Genomic DNA, 23002 nt, shown 5'->3' on the forward strand with positions numbered 1-23002 from the left:
CACCTCAGCTGGGAACGTGCTCATTCCAGTGAACAAAATATTTCGACACTGGACGCATGTCTACAAATGACCATTAAAGCATGCAAGTATTGATTTTGGTGTTATAGATAAATTTTAGCCAGTAGGCAAATTCACAGGTATGAAATCTATGAATAATGAGGACCAATTGTACACGGTAAAAAAAAAATTCAAAATGTGCAAAGGGGCAGACAATGAAAAGTCTGTCTCTTCTCCTCTATCCTCAGACCCCCCAGTTCTCCCAGCTCCCTGCTTCCCAATCCTTAGGGAACTGCTATTATCAATCTCTTATTTATCCTTTCAAAGGTATCCTCCTCATAGCACCTTGGACAAAATGAGTGGTTAAAAATAGGGGATTTGAATTCTAACAGATCTAGCCTCAAACAATGTGCACACACTTGGGCAAGCAAGTTATCCAAACTCTCTAGGCCTCAGTTTCCTCACCTCTAAAATGGGGGCAATAATCTTGCCTGCTAGGCCGGCTGAGAGGATTAAACAGTGTCATGTATGCAAAGTACTTGTCACTGAAAACAGCTTGTATGACGGCATGGTCTTCACCTACAGAGCGTGTTAGCTTCCTGAAGCCTCCTACCTCCACACTGTGGTTGTGACTTTCTCTATCCCGCTGCCTGTGACTGACCCACATGTCCTTAACCTTGGGTCCAAGTTCACAGTGAAAGGTTTGGCTGGAGGGAGAGAGCAGTTAATTAACTAGCAGTTTTGTGCGTATCAAACTAGTTAGAGGATTTATGGAAAGGGTCATACAGATTTTATTTTTTAAAGGACTGGTATAAATTGGGGTTTAACTTTAGCTACAGCCAAACCCAGAGAGAGGAGACAGGAAGATACAGTCTAAAGGAGAAGAGGCATTTCCTGATACAAATTAATGGGAAAGTGTCACCTCACTATGATTACACCCAATAATGCACAAATGTTCTTTTCTTCTCTCAAGTGGAAGTCTTTCTTCTTAAGTGAAAAAATCAGTTTCCTCCCAGGAAAACTAAACACTCTGCCTTTCCAAATAAATTTCAGGCATTGATCCCGCTTTAAACGATGTGTGTGAAATTGATTCCCTTGAGAAAATCAAAGAGCTTTTTTTCCCTGGAAATTAAAATTATTTTTCTGTTATACATACATTTTCATTTATTAGATGTGCCACTGTTGGCAGAGCCTTTAGGAAGAATTAGCATAGGAGCTCGTATCTACTTAAAGAAAGGCAGGGCTTTATCTGACTCAACTCTTTCATGCAGTCAGTCAGCCAGCGTATAAATAAATGTAAAAATAAAATAGAAGACTGTGTCATGATGAAATAGAGTCTGTATTTGAATCATTTATCTCCTTTTTGTTCCCGGGCAAAGCTGTCTGGAGCTTGGTTGTTTCTGTACGAGCTTGGAATACCGATAATTCCGTGCTTTGTACCGTGTATCTTGGAGATTTAATTCCTGTTGACTTCAAGGGGAAAAATGATAACAGATACATCAAGTTTCTGTTTTGAGGAGGGTTTCAGAGGCTCATCTGCTTTCTAAGAGAAAATAAAAGTCCTCTCTTTCCTCACTCGCTCAGGATGAAAAGGGGGAAATATGGTTCTTGTTCTTGGGACGCTTACTGTTTGGCTAGTGAGAACACACATGGAATTATGTGTGATGATATAGAAGTGATAAATGTGGCCGTGGTTTAGGTAAGTGGCTCTCAACCTGTTTTTTCTGCCTCAACACACATGTAAATTGAAGTTCGCAGATGGGATGCACATCCACGTGTGTAATCATGGTCAAACACAATTCTTTAGGAAGTAGCTGTAACCCCATTCCTCTCTCTCCTGTTCACGAAAACAGAATGCAAGTGAATGAGCATGCTAGTATTTAAAGAATATCCTTAAATGTATTCACATTTATTTTAAAATGCCAGTTTTTTAAAAAACTTTGGTACTTTGTCATTAGTAATGAATTACTTCACGACTGACTGCCCACACAGTTTAGATGTTGAAAGGTGCTGATGTATGCAGTAATCGGTGCTTGGGTTAGTAATACTACTCTGAGGCTGGACCCCACAAATACACACACAAATGCAAACTACGCAGACAAATACAAAGAGCCTGTGAGTACCTTTGTCTCAGGCAGGGAGCAACCTGCAAATCTGAACAGATTTTCTTGTGATTAACACCGTCTCTAGAGAAACACTTCTCCTTGTCTCTCATCCCATATCCTTGACAACCCATGTCTGAATGCCATGGAAACTGAGAGCTAGTGTTCCTGCTGACATTAGAGAATGACGCTACTTCAGAGCTCAGAATTTCAGTAGCACCTGAACAGCAGCCTGGCTATGTGACTTGCTTTGTCCATTTAAATAGCAAGAAGTGACATATGTCACTTCCAAGTGGGAGCTTTGTGAGCTGTTGCATGAGCCACCATTGCTTTTCTCCTTTTGCCACGAAAACAGCACTCACCTCCCAGATTAAGGGCTGCCCTGGAATGAGAAGGTATGGACTTCAACTGAAAAACGTCTGCAGTAGGCACTGTGAGCAGGAAGTAAACCTTTGTTGTTATAAACCACAGAGGTCATGGGATCATTTTGTTTGTTTGTTTTCAACCAAGCATAAATTAGCTGATTGATTATATATGGTGTCGTGGGAATTCCATCAATTTCATAGTCTTGGTTTCAAGTTTGATCTTTCATGTTTCATAGGCATGCTCCTCCTCTAAGAACTGTTTTCTCATCAGCAAGATAGAAATAAAAATAATTTTTTCTTTTACTGTCGCAATAAAGATCAGCTAAAACATTACAATTGAAGACACATTGTAAACTCAAAAAATGTATAAATGTAAGGAGCAGCTTCTCCCAGAAGGAAAACAGTTTTAAGCGTGAGGCAGGCCCTAGGTCCACAACCCATTACACCTCTGCTCCTTACTCACTTTGAGGACGTGAAAACTTAACTATGCAAGTTCGTTGGGTAGTTACTGTTTGAAAAGTGTCTATCTCAGCACCTAGCCTGTAGTAGGAACTCAATACATGGCAGCTACTGTTACTGTAAGAACTTGGATTCTGCTCTCTTGTAATTCATGGTGTGTAAACAATAACGTAATTCGACATTTTACGGGTTTACACATTTAAAGTGTGTGGCAGCTGTGGCTTACTTGGCTGTTTTTCCTTCCTGAGCTCCGATCTTTAGAAAAGGACCAATCCATCTTCCCCTCCTTGGCTCTAGCATATAAAAGGTGTTTAAATAACATTAGTTGGATTTCAAAAGATTTGAAGTTTAATTGTAGCTGTGCTAAAATAATAGAAAGCTAAGAATTGGGGGATTTTTAAAATGTTAGTATTTTTCAAGGTGTGTTCTGAGACCTGCATCAGAAATGTGGGGAATGGGATGGCATAGGGGTAGGGAGAGCTGTTTGTTAAGGTGCAGATTCCAGACCTACTCAGTTAGAATCTCTGAGGGGCTTGGTGCTCAAGGAATCTGGATTTTTAATAGGAATTCCAGTTGACTCCTATAAATACTGAATTTTTGAGAATTGCTGTTCCAGTGATAGAAAGCTCACGATGAGAATGACCTACACACAGTGGTGTGAAAACCAACTAGAAAGCCTGAACAGATGCAGATTCAGTGAGCTCCCCTGAGACTTTAAGATCCAGTGGGTCTGTGGTGGAGGCCAGGAATCTGCATTTTTAACAAACATCCTCTCCTGGGCCCCCCTACTCCAGACACAGTACTGAAGATGTCTGAACATTAAGCTTTGAGAAATAGGAACTAGCTTCTCTTTAAGACCTGATATTTTCCTGATTTGATCACTGCTACTCCCTTGTTGATTTTGTGTTCTTACATTTAACTGAAAAGTGATGAATATTTAGAATTCTCTGTGGCTGGATTTCACCTAAACCCGGTTGTGGTCATTGGGAAAACATAAGTAGCATGTGGTTCTCCTGGCTGTGGTATGAGGGGGAAGATCGCGAAGGGCTTGGAGTTGACCCCTGACTGACTGACCGACCTTGCCCCTGTCTAGGCTCAGATGCATTTAAACATTAATAAATATGCACTTGAGATGGATCAGTATTTCACCTGTGCCAACAGTTCTCTCAAGCGACATAGATGGAGGTAACTATACCCTTCGGTGCTTCCTAAGTCCCAGCTGCATTATGGCTGAGTTCAGTTACCAGACTCCAAAGGAGACGGGCACGTGGTCACGATAGCAATGGGGTTTTTAAGTCAGAGGTTGGTGAAGGGGGAACGGTGAGGTCCTGGAAGAGACGGAATATTTATGCTTTCTGTGGGGACATCCCCCGTGTCAGAAATGGAGACCGCCAAGCGTAGTGCATTGCAGCCTCTGCCCTGGGGTGCACGCAGTAGCTGGATCCCGGTGGGCTAGAGGCTGGCCCTTGCGGTCACCTGCTCAGTGCACGGTGGCGCTGCCAGCCACGTGTGTGTGCTGGGGCGGGGGTGGATGGAGGAGTTGGGGCCTTTGGGTGTGCCCGAGCCTGACCTCCCAGCGCCCAGGCATCTCCTGGGGGGCGGAGCACAGTGGTGGAATGCGGGCCCTGCTCGGTGGACTTGACCCAGTGGCCCGCATATGAGGGCCGCCGTGGACCGATGGTGCAAGGAGGAGGGGAAGGGGATGGGGTCCAGGCTGTCAGGGGTCGGGCAGCTGACTGAGAACCCATCCGGGAACCGTGGGGAGGAGCAGGAGGCAGGACTCTGTGTGAGCTGAGACTCTAAATTACCTGCGGAAAATTAAAGCCCAACTTATGAAGAAATTCAACATGGTGACTAAAAAGCATTAAATACCAATTCTGGGACCTTTTGAGCCAGGGACCCTGTGCGACCACACTGGTCACAGGCCCCAGCAGCCTGCCCCGAGTCTAGGGACAAATCCCTTTTTCTTCTCTCCGGTAGACACAGAGGGAGCTTTGGGGTTCTCAGTGTTTAACAGGTGTTGAGGAATCTCCTCATTGTTCTTGCATGGATAAAGCAGAGCAAACTTTTGGACCAAAATAATATTGCAAATCAGTACATGTTTTTATTCTTTTACTCTATAAGTTTTTGTTCTTTTGTTTGTGTTTTGGTGATGAGCAATGATTACAAAGTGCTAGTAAAGGTCTAAGTAACTCTTCTCTCCTTGTGGATCATTTAAGGAATTACTTTTTCTTGAGGACTCCCTGTAGACTTCAATCTTATATGTGCACAGGGGCAACATGGTCTAATTCAAGGGACATGACATCGGTTTCTACTAAGGGAGACCACATGCACATTTGATGTGGATATATAATATTTTCCACATGTGACCACAAAGCAGCCCAAATCCTCCATCACAGGAGACGTGATTATGACTTTAAATAAACCCTGAGCAAACAGCAGGTGATGAGGGTAAATAAAACTGTAAATGGAAGGTTTTCCTTGCCCCTGAGGCTTCCGTTTAATAATTAATACAACTTTAGAGGCCACTTAAAGATACTCTCTGGGGATTATATTGGTAAGAGTAATGAGATGTACTATGTATCTTGGTTTTCCTTGTCAGTTGGAAGCCACTTTACCTGCTGTTTCTTGCAAAGTCAGGGCAGCATTATGGTCTCGCGTCTTTTCAAGGGTGTATGCCTACGGGGTGGATATGACATTGGTTGGTGCTCATGTTTTCAGGCCTTTTATCATGAATGGAGTCAAAAGAAAAAAACTGTGCCTGACTACACATTCCATGTAGTACTTTTTAAACTGGAGTGTCTTGAAATTGCTAGGATACCAAGTAGATTTACAGTTGTAGTTGCTGAGTGGCACAATAATGGTAATCTTCTAAGAGAAAATAAACAAGACAATACTGTCAACTCTCCGGAGTCTGTAGGATTTCACTGAGATGGCTTCCAAGGGGGTTATTTTCTTCTGCGTGAAAAAAGAAGGCAGAGCCGGGTGATTCTGTTCAGCGGTTGGAGGTTGGAGGTCTGGTGTGTTAGAGAAGAGGAGGTGCTTTGTACTAATCATGTTTCCCTTCTTTTTTCCCAGTGTCGCTTCATTTCATTTCCTTATTTCTTATTTTTCTTTATTCCTTTATGTTTATCCATATTGCTGACCTACTGTATATTTCCTTGATTATTTGTCTGTTGTCTGTCACCTCCAGTGGAGTATAAGTGTCATAATGGCATGGACCATGTGCTTTGTCTTCTTCTGTACACCCAGCCCCTAGGCTGGTGACCATAGTGACAGTAATAGGTGACAATAGCTAACATTGCACATGCCTGACAGTGTTCTAAAGCACTTGATGTTTATGTCACTTGATCCTCACAATAGCCTTTGGTGATAAGTAATATTTTAATCCCTATTTTATCAAGGAGAAAACCGAAGCTTAGAAAAATTAAGCAAATTTCCCAAAACTCACACTGTTGATAAGTGGAAGAGTCATGATTCGAACCCAGGCTGAGTGGCTCCAGCATTTGCACCTACGGCTTCACGGGGGCAGGAACCTTGACTGCCTGCTTTCCTACTGTGCCTCCACCCCCAACCCATACTAAGTTCTCAATAAATATTTTCTGAATAGATGAATGTTCAGCCTGAAATGTGGTGTCCCTGCCTCGAGGAGGGGCAGTGGCCATCAAAGACTGAGATGGGGCTGAGGCGAGCTACTGGAACTGGCTTCTTCTCAAGCAATTAGGTGTGACTAGTTGTTTTCAAGGATAATATGCAGGCTGCCCCCATCCCTCACACTTGTGCTTCCCCTTCTTCATCTTCTGTCCACCCTTCCCTCACCTACGTATGGGTTTCTGGGGACCGGGGGCTGCTCTGGGAGAAGCTTCTCAAGGCAGATCTGCTTGTACATCCAGGTAACTACATTCCTCTCATGTGCAGCTGAGTTAGTGATGTCGGCAGGGCCTGCATGTCCCCAGATCAGTGTCCTGGATCTCATCCCAGGGCCTTACAAGTTGTTTAGCCCAAGAAATGTGTGGCCTCCATTGACTCATATTGTATTCATTTGATGTCACTCATAAACAGCTCTCTCTGGGGACAAGCCTTCATTTTCTCCTTCTTTGTGTGTGTGTGTGTGTGTGTGTGAGAGAGAGAGAGAGAGAGAGAGTGTGAGATTATTGTGGCTGGGCCCAGAAAGCATTTGCATTAGCCTTAAAAACAGTTAGGTATAAAACATTCAATTTCCCTTGCTCTCTCTTATTGCCACACAGCTGTTGAGATGTAAGCGAGTCTAACAGCAGCTTTGGAAAAGCACATTACTTCCGTGTGTGTGTGTGTGTGTGTGTGTGTGTGTGTGTGTGTGGTGTTTGCAGCCTTGTGTACCTAGCTGGGAGGGAAAGGGCAGGGATGGAGGTACAGATACATGGCAGTCAGGTTTCAAGTATCAAAACACAAAGGTGTCGCTTCAGTTGGGACTGTTAAGCTTTGCAGCCTATTAACACACATAGTGGGGGGTCGTTGCCCTTCACCTACTTGGAAGTAACATACTGCACCCCTGCTTGGACACAAAGGCTGCCTTGGGAATCAGGTTGCTCACCACAGATGAGGGAGGGCCTTTCAACTTAGAAGGAAGTAAGCAGAATGAAAGAGGCCTTTATTTGTGGGTACCTGACAAGCTGAATCCTGCTTCTGTTACCAGGGAAATTGGTTTTAGAATCAAGGTTTGATATAAGCCCATAAAAACTGGACAAAGAAATTGAATTACTGCTTCACAATCAAGTTTCTGATAAACATAAAGGATGCCTTGGGACTATCCCATACGTCCACACAGCAAGGCAAGTATGTAATAGTACAAAATTCATTTGGCAGCCAAATATCTTTTTTTCTTATCATATATTCTCATAGGTGAGCGTGAGCTTTTATTTTGTTTAATACATCTAATAAGGAAGTGTCATTCAAGCTTTTAGTTTATATCAGTGGTTTTAGTTTTTAAGCTGTCTTCATCCTTTTAATTCTAAAGTTCTGGTGTGGTGATAAAAGCCCCTTGGAAAGGGAATTATAGAAGAGATGGTTTACTTCTGCTTGCATGATCACCATAGACTCTATAGACTTCGGCACTATAAAATCTCATTAGTGCTTCAAAAATCTTGAAAACTGTGATGTTAAATAAAGAGTAATTATAAAGAGTAGTGCATCTGACTTGAGTCCATGGTAACTATTTTTACGTGCTCAAAGAAAACTATAGTGATCTTTGTACAGGAATAAACTCTTTCTAGATTATTACTGAGTGCAGGGTAGTTCATTAGTCCTCTGCTAAAAAAACAGAAAAAAAAAAAAGATTTCTCTCTTGGAGTCTACATTTTTGTGGAGGAAAAAGCCAATAAACAATAGACATAATAAATAAGTAAAATATGCACTAAGTTAGAAGATGATGAGTGTTAAGAATAAAAAAAGATATTATGGGGAAAGAGAAATTAGGAGTGAGGGGTGGGAGGTACATGGCAATTTACAGTAGGATGGTCAGATTAGGCCTCCCTGAGAAGGTGATTTTTGATCAGATATTTAAAGGAGGCAAGGGGGTTAGTCGTGTGGATATCTAGGTCGGGTGGGGGAGGTGGACGAACATTTCAGGGAAAGGCAGTAGCCAATGAGAAGGCCCTGTGCGACCACACTCAGCATGTGTGAGAGTAGCCAAGAAGCCTGTGGGGCTGGTGTGCAAGTGAATGCGTAGTAGGATTTGAGGTCAGAGCAGAGGGGAGTTTAGGATCTTTTAGGTCACATAAGGACTTTGACTCTAAAAGAAAAGGGAGCCATTGCAGGATTTTGAGCTGAGGCATAACTTGATCAGGCTTGCTTATAAGGATAAGCTGGCCTATACTCTGGATGATCAACAGTAGAAGTAAGGAGACCCATTAGAAGGCTATTTGCAGTCATCTAGGTGTCTTAGTTATCTATTGCTGCGTAACAAGTTACCTCCAAACTTGCTAGTTTAAAACGACAAACGTTTATTATTTCACAGTTTCTGTGAGTCAAGAATTTAGGCATGGCTTATCTGGGTCCTCTAACTCAAGATATCTCATAAAGATGCAATCAAGGTGTCAGCTCAAGGCTTGATTAGGGGAGGATTCACTTCCAAGCTCACTCATATGGATGTTAGTTCTTTGTGGGTTGTTGGACTGATCCCTAGATATTGGTCAAAGACCACCCTCGGTTTCTTGCCATACTATCCTCTTCATAGGAGAGCTTACAGTAACATGGCAGCTTACTTCAGGAGAGCAAACAAATGGGTAAGGAGAGACAGAGGGTGGGGTGGGGAGAGAGAGAGAGAGAGATTCATTTGGACGTCAAAGTATTTTAAAACCTAAACTCTGAAGTGATATCCCATTAGTTTTGTCATATTTGTCAGAAATAAGACATAAAGTCCAGCGCACACTGAAGGGGAAGAGATTGCACAAGGGTGTGAATATCAGGAGGTGGAGATCATTGCCAGCCATTTCAAAAACTAACAACCTTGGCAAGAGATGACGCTAGAGAAGAAGTGATGGGGGTGGTGAGAAGTGGTAACAAAATACGTAGAAAATCTTGGCGTTGTAATCCATGATCTATTATTCTGTAGGTAGCTTCAGGCACCCTGTATAATACCTCTGGGTTTCATTTTTCTACTTTTAATTGAAAGTCTGCTCACCTACTACTATACAAGTAGTTAAAACCTAAAGAGTTTAAGTAACGAGCCAAAGTTTACAAAGCTAATACATGATAGACCCTGTATTTAAACCCTGGCAATCTGTCTCTACACCCTTAGTCTGAGGAGGACACTAGAAATGATGAAGTAGCTAAAACTATTCTGAAACATGCAATGTGCTATGCAGATATAAGATATAAGTAGATATAAGTAGATAAGCAGATATAAGTAAAGTATGGTTACCAATGTGGGCACCTTAGTAGGAATAGCTTAGTTAGAATGTGAGCAGTGCTAGGCGAAGGATAGAGCCCTTCTGTCTTTCCACGTGTCTCTCATTTGTTTCTGTAGTGGTGGAAGCAGAAACTAATTCCTGCTGTAGCATGTTTCTACAGAGTATGGCAGTACTTAGATGCTACCTAGGATAAAGCCACGTGGATTTTGACCTAGAACTCAATACCTGGGGCTAGAGAAGTAAGGATGGTTGGGAACAGATGGAGAGTTTGACTTAATGTGGGGCTAGTTGTGTTTTTAACCAAGAAGGCATGTGGCCCTGACAAAGCAGAATGGCCTAACAGGACCCTGCAGTGGCATGAGGTCTGGTTCAAAGTAAAATTGACTAGGGGGTAGGAAGTTCACGGTAGATGTTTTAAGGCTGGGCCAGGCTGGCTACTATTTGTGGTGTGAGTAGAAGAAGGTGAGCCTGCAAAGTTGAACTAGTAAAACAGAATGAGGCAGACACCTTGGTAATGCTTGGCTAATGGAGCCACTGACAGCCATTCTAATATTTATATAGAGATTCCAGATTTCTTATTAGTAGCTTTTGTGTGGTAGCTCTATTTCCCTTCTTTTATTTCCCACTATCTGTATCTTTATATTTTAAAGGAATTTCTTGGTACCATATAGTTTTTTTATCTAGTCTGATAATCTCTGCCATTTAATTAGTGTTTAGATTATTTACATTTAATGCAAATAACAATATGAATTAGTTTTAAATATTCCATGTTGCTATTTGTTTTTATTTGTACCATCTGTTTTTTCCCCCTCTTTTCTGCCTTCTTTTGGATTGAGTATTTTTCTGGATTTAATTTTATCTTCACTATTGGCTTATTAGCTATTCCTGTTTTATATTTTTAGAAGTTACTCTATGAGTTATAATATGCATTTTTAATTTATCACAACCAACTTTCAAATAATGTTATATCACAATGTTATATATAATTTATAAATCTCACAGCAGTATATTTTCATTTCTCTCTCCCATTCTTGATGCTTTTGTTGTCATAAATTTTATTTCTATGTATAGCCTTATAATATATTGTTTTTGCTTTAGTCAATTATCTTTTAAAGAAATTAACAAATGAGAAATAAGAGCTTTTTATTTACCAGCATATTTACTATTTCTGGCATTCTTTATTCCTTTGTGTGGATCCAGATTTCCATCTAGTATCATTTACTTTTTGCCTGAAAAATATCCTTTAATGTTTCTCAAAGTGCAGATTAGGTAGTGATTCTCTCAGCTTTTATTTTTCTAAAAAGTCTTTTTATCTTGCCTTCATTTTTAAAGATATTTTCACAGGGTATATAATTCTAGGTTAACATTTGTTCTTTTTTTTATTGTGGTTAAAAAAACATGTAAAATTTACTATCTGAACCATTTTACGTGTATAGTTCAGTAGTGTTAAGTATATTTACATGACTGTAAAATAGATCTCCAGAACTTTTTCATCTTGCAAATTTGAAACTCTGTACCCATTAAAAACAGTTTTCCTTTCTCCCTCCCCCAAGCCTAAACCCATTCTACTTTCTATTTCTATGATTTTGACTATTGAGGAACCTCATATAAGTAGAATTATATAGTATTTGTCCTTTTGTGACTGGATTATTTCACTTAACATAATGTCCTCAAGGTTTATCCATGTTGCAGCATGTGACAGGATTTCTTTTCTTTTTCAGGCTGCATAGTGTTCCATTCTATGTATATACCATATTTTATTTATTCATTTATCTTTTGATGGACATTTGGGTTGCTTCCACTTCTTGGCTATTATAAACAAGGCTGCTATGAGTGTAGATATGCAAATATCTCTTTGAGGCCCTGCTTTCAATTCTTTTGGATATCTACCCAGAAGTGGGATTGCTGAGTCATATGGTAGCTTTATTTTTTATTGTTTTAGGTACTGTCATACTGTTTTCCGTAGCAGTTGTACCATTTTACAATCACATCAACAGGGTTGGAGCAAGGGTTCCAACTTCTCCACATATCCACCAACATTTGTTTCCTTTTTTGTTTTGTTTAATAGAAGCTGTCTTAATGGCTTTCTGGATACCTCTTATCAGATAAATGATTTGCAAATATTAATATTTTCTCCTATTCCATAGGTTGCCTTTTTATTCTGTTGTGTACTTTGATGAATAAAAGTTTTTAAGTTTAATGAGGTATCACCTCACACCAGTCAGAATGGCCATCATCAAAAAATCTACAAACAATAAATGCTGGAGAGGGTGTGGAGGAAAGGGAACCCTCTTGCACTGTTGGTGGGAATGTAAATTGATACAGGTCATATACCCTGAGAAAACCATCATTCAAAAAGAGTCATGAACCACAATGTTCATTGCGGCTCTATTTATAATAGCCAGGACTTGGAGGCAACCTAAGTGTCCATCGACAGGTGAATGGATAAAGAAGATGTGGCACATATATACAATGGAATATTACTCAGCCATAAAAAGAAACGAAATTGAGTTATTTGTAGTGAGCTGGATGGACCTAGAGTCTGTCATACAGAGTGAAGTAAGTCAGAAAAAGAAAAACAAATACCATATGCTAACACATATATGTGGAATCTAAAAAAAAAAATGGTTCTGAAGAACCTAGGGGCAGGACAGGAATAAAGACACAGATGTAGAGAATGGACTTGAGGGGGAAGGGTAAGCTGGGACAAAGTGAGAGAGTGGCATGGACTTATATATACTACCAAATGTAAAATAGATAGCTAGTGGGAAGCAGCCAAATAGCACAGGGAGATCAGCTCAGTGCTTTGTGACCATCTAGTGGGGTGGGATAGGGATGGTGGGAGGGAGACACAAGAGGGAGGAGATATGGGGATATATGTATAAGTATAGCTGATTCACTTTGTTATACAGCAGCAACTTACACAACAATGTAAAGCAATTATACTCCAATAAAGATGTTAAAAAAAAAGTTTTTAAGTTTGATGCAGACCATTTGTCCATTTTTGCTTTCGTTTACTGTGAATATTCATTTATTCTTTCAGCACTTTAACATGCTCTTTCATTGTATTCTAGTTTATATAGCTTCTGATGAGAAGTCTGTGATATTCTTAGCTTTGTTCCTCTGTATTTAATGTGTCTTTATTCCTCTGGCTCTTTTTAAATATTTCCTCTTTATTACTGGCTTTGAGCAATTTGATTATGTTTTCCTTCAGTGTGATTTTCTTTGTATTTTTCCTTAGGTTTTGTTGAGTCTCTTAAATTTGTGAATTCATACTTTTCATCAATTTTGGAATATTTTCAACCATTATTTCTTCAAATATTCTTTTTGCTTTTCCTCCTCCTTCTGGGACTCCAACTACAGTTATGTTAAAGCTGTTAATATTGTCCCATGGATCACTAAAGCTTTGTTTTGTTTTTTAGTATTTTTTTTCTCTTTACGCTTCATATTAGATAGTTTCTACTGCTGTTTTCACATTTGCTGATGTTTTCTTCTGCAGTGTCTGATCTGCTGTTGATTCCATCCAGTAAAATTTTTATTTCTGATATTATATTTTTTATCTGTTTCTACTGACTGATTTTTTTCTCGGTATGGTTTACATTTCCCTGCCTCTTTTCATGTTTAGTAATATTTTTGGATCAGGTTGGGGACTAAGTTTTTTGTTTGAGTCTTTTTCTTTTCTTTTTTTATAAATTTTTCTAAAATTTATTTTTTTGGCTATGCCATGCAGCATGTGGGATCTTAGTTTCCTGACCGGGGATCGAACCCATGCTCCGTGCAGTGGAAGTGCGGCGTCTTAACCACTGGACCACCAGGGAAGTCCTAGCATTAGTATTTACTGTATAAGGTCGGACAGAGGATTGTTATGGGTTGAATTTTGACCAAAATTTAGATATTGGAGTCTTATCCCCCAGGACCTCAACATGTGACCTTATGTGGAGATAGCATCTTTATAGAGGTAATCAAATAAAAGTGAGGTCATTAGGTGGGCCCTAATCCAACATGACTTTTGTCCTGATAAAAAGGGGAAACTTGGACAAAGATACACATAGAGGGAAGATGATGTGAAGAGACAAGGAGAAGATGGCCATTACAAACAGAGAGAGAGGCCTGAAACAGAGCCTTCCCTCACAGCCCTCAGAAGGAACCAACCCTACCAACACCTTGAACTCAGACTCAAAAACTGGGAGACAATAAATCTCTGTTTTAAGCCGCCCATTTTGTGGTACTTTGTTATGGCAGCCCTAGGAAACTAACCCAAGTGTTATGCAGAACTACATATTAGAGACTGACTTGGTAAGAGGAAGAGGCATGTAAGGAGCAATGTGCCACCATGAAAGTTCGTGGCCACTGTCAGACTGTAAGATAGGTGGGCAATCAGTTCTCATATTTATCCTGTTTATGGATGGGAACAAATGCCACCCAGACTGAGCAGAACAGGGCACGGCAGCAGGCCTCGCCTCAGGTTTACCAAGAGCTTACTATTTTTGCTCATCTGTTTGAGAAGGATTTAGTAGAAGTACAGTAAGACTTGAATCTTCTGTGTGAGTTGTGAGGGGATTTGATGGCTTCAAAAGGGATTACTTGGAGTGCATCGGATGGTTTGAAAGAAAAACACGTAAATACTCTAAACTTTGCCATTGGCATTTAAGACAATATCATACTGCAGCAGGGTTATTTTATACTCCACTGCTCTGAAGGATTATGAGATGTATGGAACATGTATAAATCTTAGTTTAATTAAATGCTTAGGACTTCTAAATGTCTACCCTATTTCTCTCTCTGCTTGTCTGTTTCTCTCTCCGAATTATGTGGGTGACAGTGCAGATTTTTTGATCCCTGGCTCATCCTTTTACCTACCTACTCTTTTGTTTATAATGAAAATTTTTTCCTGCAGTTAAAATGATAACTGCCCTAATACACAAAACAAAGAAGGAGGTCCAAATGTTGCCTCCCCAAAATGAGACCTTATTGAGAGTGGAAGTAAAAAGCCCCCAGGCACTCGCTAAAAGAGTGAGTGAGGCAGCTGGAGGCCCCCAGGCCTGTCAGCAATCTGTTACAATTGATGCCCTTCCGCCTTCTCTGGCCGGGGTCTCATTTAAAACTCCGTTGGTCAGAGCTTCTTGATTTGATTGCAGCAGTTCCCAGGCTGTGAGGAGTTAAGCCAAAAAGGTTTTCATTAATTTGCCTTCTCCCTGAAGATTTTAGGCTTGCTGCCTCAAAAGCAAGCTAGACAGCACCGTGGGCCAGCTCTTTGGTGAGAAGCTTCTCCTCTGGGAGAAGGCCGTTTGCTCAGATCCCGGCCTTTCAAAGGTCCAGTGTTACTCATCCCGCTTTGGCTCTTGTTATTTTCCTTTGAGAATGTTTTCTTCTACTAGTAGCTCAGGGAACTTTTCCTTGCCGTTTGAAATCTAACCCTGGTACCCAAAAAGTATGACTAATCCTACTTACTGGAATTTCAATGTTTTCATCAAGGCCGCAGTTTCCATTTCCAATTTTGTAGAATAAGGGCAAAATACCAACTGGCAAACACACGTTTTCTTTGTTGGTTGGTGTACAGCAAAATATCTCCTGTGTTGTAATTAAAATAGAAGTTTCATAATGGTTATTTTTGCAATTGAGAGAAAACTGTCTCCAAGTGAATTTAAAGAGGGGGATAGCTCATGATATGAATACCCAGTTAAGATATTTACTCTATGAAGCACTTAAAGTAAACCTTTCAGCTGCTTTTTTTTTGTCATCTGTACAGCGGGATATTAGGTTATTTCTAGGCAAGAGGAATGGTATATACGCTGGAGTCATGGCCAATGGAAAGATTTTAGAACAACACACTAATGCTCATGCCATTAAAATAGCTTAGTTAAGCAATCATTGTGATGGCCATTGGAAAGATGAAAGAATATCAGCTAACCAAAACCAAATTTTTGTCTTTGTCCACAGCAATCGTTTATTACTTCCTTATGTCGTTAGCGGTCCAAATATGGATTTCTGGAATGCCGTTGGGAAGAACTCATAGCAGGAAGGTCTAGTGGAATTGGCTTCAGACTTACCAGGCTGCTCTTTTAAGGCAAAAATCTGACTAAAGGGAATATAGCTATTAACTTGGGATGGCCTGAGATTTCCAAATCTTTCTTCTCAAAAGAATCGCCTGGAGATTAATGAGAGTCTAGATCCCCAGATCCCATTCCGAGAGTTTCTGGTTCAGTGGGTCAGTGTGTATATACATTTGTTTCCAGATTATTCTGGGCACAGTCATGATAGGGAACCTCTGCCAGTTTGAGTAACTTTAGTAACAAAGTATGTATTCTGAATTATTTGATCACCCGTGTAGGGTCTGCTGAATTTTGGTATGTAAAGGCAAAACTTTTTGCTTTTTGTTTAATCAGTGGATCAACCCCAATCTCCTGTTGTTTGTATGGCTTCTTTGACTCCTGGGGAGTCATTTGTGTGTCAATTGATAAACAATCAGCTGGAATCTTCCTTAGAAAAACAATGTCCTGGACTTAGGTGGATGTCAGAAACACCTGTGGAGCTACTTGAAAATATATTTTCCCCAGACCTTCTGAATCATAATCTTAGGGAGGGGTCAAGATCTCGATCCTTCTATAGGCTTTATAGTTGATTTTGAAAGGCAGTTTATTTTGAGAATCTGAGTTATACTAACGGGGAGAAGTGCTGATTACTAGTATTGGGTACTAAGTGAAGCTGAATTGCCTATATAGAAATAATATTCGTTTGATTAAGATGATTAAAATTGTTCATTTCACTGTTTTACGATTAGCTTCTGCATGTGAACAGTAGATATTTGGTCATGGGCCTAAGTCCTGTTGAGAAGGGTAGGAGAGATCTTCAACACTTGAAGCTCTCAGATGTAGCTTAAGGTGAATCTTGAAGTATGGGTAGGATCTGAATAGGTAGTGGAGTAGAGAGCAGAGAGTTCTAGGTGAGGTCAATGAAGGAGTGAAGTGATTAAAATGGACACTAGAAGTCCATGCTAGTAGGGCAGTGTGTTGACAGAACAAAGCCTATGTAGTGGGAAATAGTGGAATATAAAATGCACAGAGTGGGGCTTCCCTGGTGGCACAGTGGTTGAGAGTCTGCCTGCCAATGCAGGGGACACGGGTTCGAGCTCTGGCCTGGGAAGATCCCACATGCCGCGGAGCAACTGGGCCCGTGAGCCACAACTACTGAGCCTGCGCGTTTGGAGCCTGTGCTCCGAAACAGGAGAGGCCGCGACGGTGAGAGGCCCACGCCAACACGATGAAGAGTGGCCCCTGCTCGCAGCAACTAGAGAAAGCCCTCGCACAGAAACGAAGACCCAACACAGCCAAAAATAAAAATAAATAAATAAATTTATTAAAAAAAAAATGCACAGAGTGGATTGAGGTCAAGGGAGTGGCTTGAACTTGCAAAAAATTAGGAAACATTACAACATTTTTGTGTGTGCCCAGGAATAAAGTGCTAACGTTTTATTTTGGTAGAGTGTGCATAAGTTCAGGAGCCAAGGCTGTGGCAATAATGCAGAATAAGGAGATAGAATTTGGTAGTCGCTGGGAAATAGCAGAAGGGCAGATTTGGTAAATATGTATAGAAGTAGCCTAAAAGAACACTATTTCCTTTGCGGATTATTTAGAAATTTTCTCCTTAAGAAGAGACCATCTCGTGCAGAAGAAGGCATAAAATAACTGCACAATTGCGAAATAACTTCCTTAGTCAAATTGGCTGCTTTTAAAAATGATTAGCAAAAACCTTCAGACACAGCATTAACAAAATTTTTTATTATGTTCACAGGCAAAACTTTTTCAACTTAATCTGAGTATACAGTCACTCTAGTTTTCTGTTCGTATAACAAGCAGACAGGCATTCAGATATTTGAGTATTGTGAATAATCAGGTAAGAGAAATGAGTATACTTAACTGTAAGGCTGTTTGAATAGTCTTTTCTTCCGTTATGCATAATGTTTGTAATTTTTTTTATACATTTATTTATTTATTTTTGGCTGTGTTGGGTCTTCGTTGCTGCCTGTAATTTTTAAATGATTTATACGCACGTAGTAACGTCTGACATGGATTCAACAGACAGCCTAGAATTTTCCTGGCTTCCTCCCATCATGCCCCTACTTATCTTTCAAGAGCCATTTCAAAAATTACCTTTTGGGTGAACCTTTCCTTGGAGGCTCCTTTGTATGGCTTGCCTCCAGTCCGATGGCTGCAAAAGCTCCTCATTCCTCTTTTCTCTCACTCCCGGAGTCCTGATGCCAAAGGACTCATTCAGCAGAGAGGTCTTTGGTTCAAGGAGGCAGATGGCCTATGTAAGAATCAGAGGCCTCTTTCTACAACCAGAGTGGTGTAAGAGAGACCCAGACTAGCTGGGCAGGGGGGACGGTGAGGGGGAACCTCTGGAATCTGTAGATCTTGGAGAAGGATGGGGAAGCAATGAGAGTCAGAAAGAACTTGGAAAAATTTGCTTTGAGACGCAGATATATCAGGTCCCAAGTTTACAAAGTAGCTGAGAAGTATGAAAGTAGCTATTTCATAGGAAGAGGCTTCCGGTTCAGTTCCACAGACATTCATGCACAGGGGATATGGCACTGAATGAAGCTGGACACAGTCTTTGGTCTTATACAGCCTTACCTCAAAATGAGCTCAATTTATGGAAAAAAAAAAGGGGATTTTAGAATGTATACTAATATATTATATTCTTTCACCCCATGCCGGTCATGGGTGAATAACTTGAGTCTTGCTAGAAGCAAAGCCTTCACACTTTATTAGATTCAATACTGTGTTTCTTCATGTCCTTAAATATGAAAATGAAACTGAAATCTGGACATCACAATTATGGGGTGCTAGCTTTTAAAGTAGAAGCAAAGGACTATGGGATGAGGTTTTCTTACAGCCCAGGGCATTTTCTCAGAAGACTTGTCCAATTTGTCTTATAATTTTTTTTTCCATTCTTTTTTGGAAATCCCAAGATTTCAATGTTATTAAGTTCAGGCATTTCTTAGTTTAAATTTATCTCCAATCACATGTTAAAGAATGGTCCCAATTATTACTCTGAACAAAACAGGGGAAAGAGAATTTGTCTAACAGTCTCAAATACATGATACCAATTTGAATTTTCCTTAATGAATGATGAAAACTATCTAGGTACATGAATCTTTTGACTGACCCGCAGCTGAAGATTGGACTTTGAGCTAATACATAGGTTAATTGCATCTAGTGTTAATCTGCTTTAGCGGGGACAATTAAGTCAAATTATAACTTGTCCATGTTATAATACATTTTGACTTTCTTTTTTTTTTTTTTTTAAATTAATTAATTAATTAATTAATTTTTGGCTGTGTTGGGTCTTCGTTTCTGTGCAAGGGCTTTCTCTAGTTGTGGCAAGCGGGGGCCACTCTTCATCGCGGTGCGCGGGCCTCTCACTGTCGCGGCCTCTCTTGTCGCGGAGCACAGGCTCCAGACACGCAGGCTCAGTAGTTGTGGCTTACGGGCCCAGTTGCTCCGTGGCATGTGGGATCTTCCCAGGCCAGGGCTCGAACCCGTGTCCCCTGCATTGGCAGGCAGATTCTCAACCACTGCGCCACCAGGGAAGCCCCCCATTTTGACTTTATGATTCATCTGTGGACTCCTACAATTCCTCCTTCATTCAAGTGTCTGCTCTTCCACGGGAGAGAATGATAGGAGACCCCATCCCAACAGTGTGCTCTCTTGTAACTTAGGTTACTTGTACAGGGAAACGTTCGTATTCATCTTAATTTAACCATCATCTTAATTAAGCATCACTGAAGGGACATGTCAGTGGCTTGCTGGAAGATTCATTCTCATGGTCTTTCCATTCTCTGCCTTGGCCACACCCGCAACTGGAATTTAAGCCTGAGGTTAGAAGAAGAATGCTTTTAACCAACCCTTGAAGATGTCTGGCCTAAACTTATAGCAGTTGTTCTTTAAATATGAAGAATAATCAAGCTCAATAAATACTTTGATACTTTTGAAAGAAAATGACAATTTTTCAGCATTGAGAAACTCTTTGAAGTACAAGCACATCCAAGAAGAATGTCATATATTTCATCCTTTTCTTTCTAGATGGATGTTTAAAAGCTGGATAACAGTGTTAGAATGTTAATTCGTGTTTTGGGTTCTGTTTCATAGCTCAGCATCTGGTATTATGGGCTCACCTGTGGTCTACTTTATTCTATTATTTTTTAACAATGCAATTCCCAGTTTGAAAGATCATTTAAGACATTGACTCTTGAGGCTGTTAAGTTCTCTTCTCCCTGGGCAGTGCTGTTAATATCAGATATTTGGCCTTTTTTTCTTCCAGTGCCAGAAACTCCCAGCAGATGTCATCGTAAGGCAGATATGTTTAGCAAGGCTTTTCTAGACTAGCAAATAGAATTGTTGCATGTAGTAGGGATGTGTGTATTGGGTACTGGATTTAATTCATCCTGGTCTCAGGTCTCACCAGGGTGGGTTGTTATAAAGATGTAAAGAGACTCCTGGGATTCTTGCTTGCCTTTCTGTAATGCGGGAGAATTGTTTTCCTTCAGTATAAATTAGAGAACAAAGAACAGCCTCGCAGTCAAGCATTTCCTGGGCTATTCAGCTCAGCACAAGGCAGGGCTGTGCTTTCTGTGGTGCAGAAGGGCAGTGGGGGAGGAAACAGTTGCTGAGATACAGATAGTAAGCGAGGGAGTTGGGAGTTAAAATGAAGAAGGCTCACTGACTCTAGACTCCATGCCTTAGTACCAAAGGGAAAATACAAATGGGCAAAAAAACTTATGTCCTTACCATGCCCAGCAGAGCCCATGGCTGTTTTTTATCTTAAAAAGAAAGGAAGAGAGTTATATTGGAACTGCCTAACATTTCATGGCTATCAAATTCAGTTAGAAAATACAGTTTTTCCCAGGGAAGGCCAGGGCACATTGACTTATTTGCTATAAATGTAAATGAAAGTCAATCTAAATTCTAATTAGTTTCCACCTACACAGATAATGATAAATGTTTTCCAGCTTTATTGAGGTATAATTGACAAAATTGAATATATTTAAGGTGTACAACATGAAGATCTGATAAATGCAAACATGGTGAAATGATTACACAATTAAGTTAATTAACATTCATCACATTACCTTTTTTTTTTTTTGGTTTATGGTGAGAATGCTTAATTTACTGTCTTAGCAAATTCAGGTATACAACAGAGTATTATTAACTGTAGTCACCATGCTATACATTTTATCTCCGGAAGTTATTCATCTTCTAACTGATAGTTTGTAACCTTTGATCAACCTCTCCCCATTTCTCCCACCCCTAGTCCCTGGCAGTCATTCTACTTTCTTGTTTCTCTATGATTTTTTTTTTTTTTTTTTAGATTCCACATATAAGTAATACTATACAGTATGTCTTTCTTTGGTTTATTTCACTTAGCTTGTAATGCATGTTGCCGAAAATAGTAACATTTCTTTCTTTTTCTATGGCTGAATAATAGTCCATTATATGTGTGTATATAAATGTATATATGTGTATATATATACATACATAGCACACCCTGTTTATTCATTTGTTGATGGTTACTTACATCATTTCCATGTCTTGGCTATTGTAAATAATACTGCAGTGAACATAAGGAGTGCAGATATCTCTTTAAGATACTATTTCATTTCCTTTGGATATAATACAGAAGTGGATTGCTGGATCAGATGGTAGTTCTGTTTTAATTTTTTGAAAAACTTCCATACTGTTTTCCACAGTGGCTGCACCAATTTACATTCCCACCAACAGTGTACAAGGGTTCCCTTTTCTCCACATCCTGGTCAGCATTTGTTATCTGTTGTCTTTTTGGTGATAGCCATCACAACGGGTGTGAGGTGACATCTCACTGTGGTTTTGATTTGCATTTTCCTGATGATTAGTGATGTTCAGCACCTTTTCATGTACCTGTTGAACATTTGTATGTCTTTGGGAAATGTCTATTTAAATCCTTTGCCCATTTTTAAATCAAGCTATTTGGATTTTTGCTATTGAGTTATATAAGTTCCTTGTATATTTTGGCTGTTAGCCCCTTATCAGGTAAATGGTTTGCAATTATATTTTCGCCTTCTATAGGTTGCTTGTTCTAAGAATTTATCCATTTCTTCTAGGTTGTCCAATCTATTGGCTAATAATTGCTCATAGTTGTCTCTCTTTTTTTTTTAACATCTTTATTGAAGTATAATTGCTTCACAATGGTGTGTTAGTTTCTGCTTTATAGCAAAGTGAATCAGCTACACATATACACACGTTCGCATATATCCTCCCTCCCGCATCTCCCTCCCTCCCATCCTCCCCATCCCACCCCCCCCCAGGTGGTCACAAAGCACCGAGCTGATCTCCCTGTGCTATGCGGCTGGTTCCCACTAGCTATCTATTTTACATTGGTAGTGTATATATGTCCATGACACTCTCTCACCCTGTCACATCTCACCCCTCCCCCTCCCCATATCCTCAAGTCCCTTCTCTAGTAGGTCTGTGTCTTTATTCCCATCTTGCCACTAGGTTCTTCATGACTTTTTTTTTTTTTTCCTTAGATTCCATATATATGTGTTAGCATACTGTATTTGTTTTTCTCTTTCTGACTTACTTCACTCTGTATGACAGACTCTAACTCCATCCACCTCATTACAAATACCTCCATTTCATTTCTTTTTATGGCTGAGTAATATTCCATTGTATATATGTGCCACATCTTCTTTATCCATTCATCCGATGATGGACACTTAGGTTGCTTCCATGTCCTGGCTATTGTAAATAGAGCTGCAATGAACATTGTGGTACATGACTCTTTTTGAATTATGGTTTTCTCAGGGTATATGCCCAGTAGTGGGATTGCTGGGTTGTATGGTAGTTCTATTTTTAGTTTTTTAAGGAACCTCCATACTGTTCTCCATAGTGGCTGTATCAATTTACATTCCCACCAACAGTGCAAGAGGGTTCCCTTTTCTCCACACCCTCTCCAGCATTTATTGTTTGTAGATTTTTTGATGATGGCCATTCTGACGGGTATGAGATGATACCTCATTGTAGTTTTGATTTGCATTTCTCTAATGATTAATGATGTTGAGCATTCTTTCATTCTTTCATGTGTCTGTTGGCCACCTGTATATCTTCTTTGGAGAAATGTCTATTTAGGTCTTCTGCCCATTTTTGGATTG

General features: G+C 40.1%; 2 long non-coding RNA genes across 2 annotated transcripts in view; one reads left to right on the forward strand and one right to left on the reverse strand.

Annotated features, from left to right (window-relative positions):
• The window catches only part of LOC309665948, a 143277-nt gene that overhangs the window by 29848 nt on the left and 90427 nt on the right, over positions 1-23002 (reverse strand). The gene's annotated exons all lie outside the window — the stretch shown is intronic.
• On the forward strand, positions 2316-12474 carry LOC309665944. The gene is made up of 2 exons (XR_014266798.1): positions 2316-9757; positions 9793-12474. It is a non-coding gene; the product is annotated as an uncharacterized lncRNA (long non-coding RNA).

The sequence above is a fragment of the Balaenoptera physalus genome (genome assembly GCF_965194825.1).
Source record: "Balaenoptera physalus genome assembly, chromosome: 8".
Classification (NCBI taxonomy): Eukaryota; Metazoa; Chordata; class Mammalia; order Artiodactyla; family Balaenopteridae; genus Balaenoptera; species Balaenoptera physalus.